Genomic DNA, 3,953 nt, shown 5'->3' on the forward strand with positions numbered 1-3,953 from the left:
CATGGGCACTTCATATAACACTTAGACTTTACCAGTTTTAAGTAAAATAAATAAGTAAAAAATTAAAATTACAAAGCCAGTCTTTCCCCTTGGGGAAACAAAAAGCCACTTTTGACCAATTGTTCCCTAAATATACATATACTGTATATTATTATAAGCTTCTTCAGAGAAGCAAGACATATTTGTCTTCTGACACTGGATTCGAGTATTTAATAGTTGTTGTTGTGTGTGTGTACACGTGTGTGTGTGTGTGTGTTTTAAAACATCATGAAGGCAACTGCAAGTGTTGGGCCCAAAAGTACTTCTGGTTTATACTTGAAAAGACCACTGAATATGCTTTTATCTATATTGAACACGGGCAACATATATGCAGTGTGTTCAGCATCATCTCTTTCCATTATCAATCAACCAGCACAGGTTCCAATTCATTTTACTGCCCTCCCAAGGAATTTAAATCATTATTGGTGCAATTAATAAAGAGAAAATGTGTGCCAATAACAAGAGGAGCTAGTATCTGTTTTCATTTCCTTGTATGGAACTGCACAGACAGCATGATACCTGAGCAAATAAATCAACTACCATGATGGGAAGGGCTCCTTAATCCATAGTCTTTGCTTTATTGTGTGCGAAGTGTGCTACTGTCCCCTGAGCTTCCTGAATGTCTCTTTTCATTAGAAATCAGTGCTTGATCCTTTCCATAATAACCAGAGAAGAAATGAGGCAGGAAATATCTCTTCATCACGGTTCTCCCTCAGTCCCGAGACTGATAGAGAAGGATGTAACCTGACTTAGAGTTCTTTGAGATATCTGGTGTCAACCTGTAGAATTCTTCAATAGCTTGTGCATCTATTTTTTCTAAAATGTCATCATCAAACAACAACCTAAAAGCATGACTCTTAATTACTGCAATATAATGGCCATGATTGGGACCACTTCCACAGTAAACCACAGCAGTAACAAGGTCATACAACCTGTCAGGATTGGTTGCATCTCCAGAAGTGTTAAACAGACGAAGTTCTAAAGGGAAAACTACCTGGTATGAAAGTTTTGTATATCGATGAAGTTGATCCATACATTTAAATCTCTTCAGGTGGAGAGCTAGAATCATGGGCAGTTTCTTAACTTTCATCGGTTTGTGTGCTTCCTGCTTGCTGCGACACTCTTCATAGTAATATTTATACTCACTGCAGAGAGTTTCTGTGTAGCTAAAACCTCTTAAACAGTGAGTAATTGATGTGTTTTGTTCCACATCAACAGAAAGGTCTAAAAAATTCTTCATCTTTGCTGCTTATAGTTTCACAAGTAAGACATCTGGTTTCATTAATTAATGTTCTCTGAAAAATCTCGTGAACCCACGTTGGGTCTGGTGTGCTGTTGTTATTTTTACTGTCAATATTACCATTAGGCAAGCAACCATTTTGTTTTTCTTGCTTTCTCTCTTCTTGTAAAATATCAGCAATTGTATTTAGTAAGTAATTTAAGAATTCACGGGCATCTTGTTGCATGTAGTTGTCAAAAAGCTCATTTTCTTTCTGTAATCTTGTGATGAACTTCTTGGGAGGTATTACTCTGACCTTTTTATTCTGACTTGCTGTGCTGTGGAAGAGATCTGCAAAGCACGTAAGAACGTTCTCCTTCTTCCTAGGCTGATCTTGTATGCTAGAACTTTTTCCCGAAAAATAAAGTGCTTGAAGAACAGAATTACAGTAAGCAGGTATTCCCAAAATTGACTAGTGCAAAATAGTGCACAGTTGACTGGAAACTACTCTGGAGAAATCTTTTTCTCTAATGCCAACTCATTGGCACCCATGGTATTGGCGCCCATGGTACAGATGGAGGCGAATTTGTAGACTGTCATTAGGATTTCCATCATTCCAGCACCTTCTTCCACCCAATCACAGTGGCAGCAGGCGGGGGAAAAGGGGAACCAGGCAGCCCTCACACACCACAGCCCACGGGCGGGCCCCCAAGCTGCTGCCTACCCATGCTCTGAACCAGCAGAGCCACCGCTTCTACCGCCATTGCAGCCCGCATTCCTTTCCATCTCTAAATTGCTAAGGGTTTTGATTTTTGAATTTTTTGAGATAATCATTTGGCTTTTCCTTTTATTTTTGCGTTGGTCCTTGGGCTTGAACTCAGTGCCTGGGTGCTATCCCTGAGCTTTTGTGTTCAAGGCCAGCATTCTGACATTAGAACAACAGTTATACTTACAGGTTTTCTTGGTGCTTAATTGGAGGGAAATAAGAGTCTAATGGAATTTCCCGCCAGGGCTGGCTTTGAACTGTGCTCCTCAAATCTCAGCCTTCCTAGTATGATAGGATTATGAGTAGTGGCCAGCTGGCTTTTTACTTTTAGATTGTTAGCCTTGAAGTTCAATTGAATCAACTTCACACTTCCAGGGGAATGTTTCCTTGGTTATTTTCTATTAACATTTGCACACATACTAATCCATTCAGTTTGCTAACACTTCCTTAAGAACTTTTACATGTGTTTACATAAAAGATATCAGCTACTGATCTCACAATTCAGTTGGGAATAATTCTTTTCCCTTCAATTTTCTGCAAGACCTTTGTGTGAAAGTGGTTCATTCTTTTTTAATATTTTGCTTTTGTTTTTTAAATATTGAACAGAACTAATGAGTGAAGTCATTTGGGCCAAGATGGTTTATGTTTATGGTTTGTATTATTTTAGGATAGGGACAAGCCATTTAACAGATAATGAATGATCCCTGTTATTTGTTCCTTAAAACTTGACATTTTTCAAGATAACTTTTTGGCATGTTCACTTTTAACAGACAAACTAAGAAATTACAGTTCTTTGGTAGTTTCTCTTAGATAAACAAGCTCTACAACTGACTTATATACCAGGCTTAAGATTTTATATGTTTAATGTAAATGAAATGTGAATTAATCAATAAAATATATATAAATAAATAATTTCTCCTGGAGATAAGTTTTGTTCTAAATATGAGTCTAGATTGTATCTTACAATCCCAGGAAATGGATAAAGATACATAGATTACTATATAGCTGCAAGTAACAACTTTCTGAAGAGGGGTCCAATAGCTCAGGAAATAAGAGCAAGAATTGATAAATGAGATTGCAGTAAATTAAAAGGTTTTTGTACAATTACCAGAAAGAAGAGACAGCCTCCATAATTGAGAAAAATCTTTGCAAGATATTCACCAGGCAAGGGGCTAATATTCTGGAATATATTTGTACTTCTCAAAAAATTAAAAAAAATCCAATTGATAAATGATCAAATGAATTGCACAGACAGTTCTTGGAAGTACAGATAAGCAATAAATAAAGAGATGATCAACATTCCAGCTGTACAGGAAATGCAAATCAAAACTACACTGAAAAAAAAAACTACACTGAGTTCAGATGCCTGTGGCTCACACTGTAATCCTAATTGCTCCCATCATCTCAAAACCAGAGGATCACAGTTCAAACTCAGCCCAGGCAGGAAAGTCCATGAGACTCTTATCTCCAATTAGCCACCAAAAAAGCTGGACAGTGGAGCTCTGGCTCAAGTGGTATAGAGTTCTAGCCTTGAGCAAAAAAGTTCAGGACAATCACCCAGGCCCTGAGTTAAAGACTGGAACAAAACAAACAAACAAACAAAAACACCCCCCTCACACACAAAGATCAACTCCACTTCCCATCTCAACACTGTCAGAATGGTAGCCATCCACAGAACAAACAACAACAGTGCTGGTGAAGACCTAGGCATAAAGAAACTCACACACACTGTTAGTGGGAATGAAAATGTGTACAACTCTGTGGAGATCAGTAGGAAGGTTCTTAAAAAAAACTGAAAATGGAAGTACTATACAGTTTGAACATACCGTCCTTAGGCATCTGTCTTGCACATCCATTTTTATAGCAGCATTGTTGTGGATCAGTCCAGGTGTTCCTCAGCTGATAACTGGAGAATGAAAATGCATCTAC

At 37.9% G+C, this 3,953-nt stretch overlaps 1 pseudogene; it reads right to left on the bottom strand.

Annotated features, from left to right (window-relative positions):
• Window positions 1-751: 751 nt before the first annotated feature.
• Window positions 752-1,870, bottom strand: LOC125367173 (annotated as a pseudogene).
• Window positions 1,871-3,953: the final 2,083 nt, after the last annotated feature.

Source organism: Perognathus longimembris, chromosome 18 (assembly GCF_023159225.1).
Source record: "Perognathus longimembris pacificus isolate PPM17 chromosome 18, ASM2315922v1, whole genome shotgun sequence".
Taxonomy (NCBI): domain Eukaryota; kingdom Metazoa; phylum Chordata; class Mammalia; order Rodentia; family Heteromyidae; genus Perognathus; species Perognathus longimembris.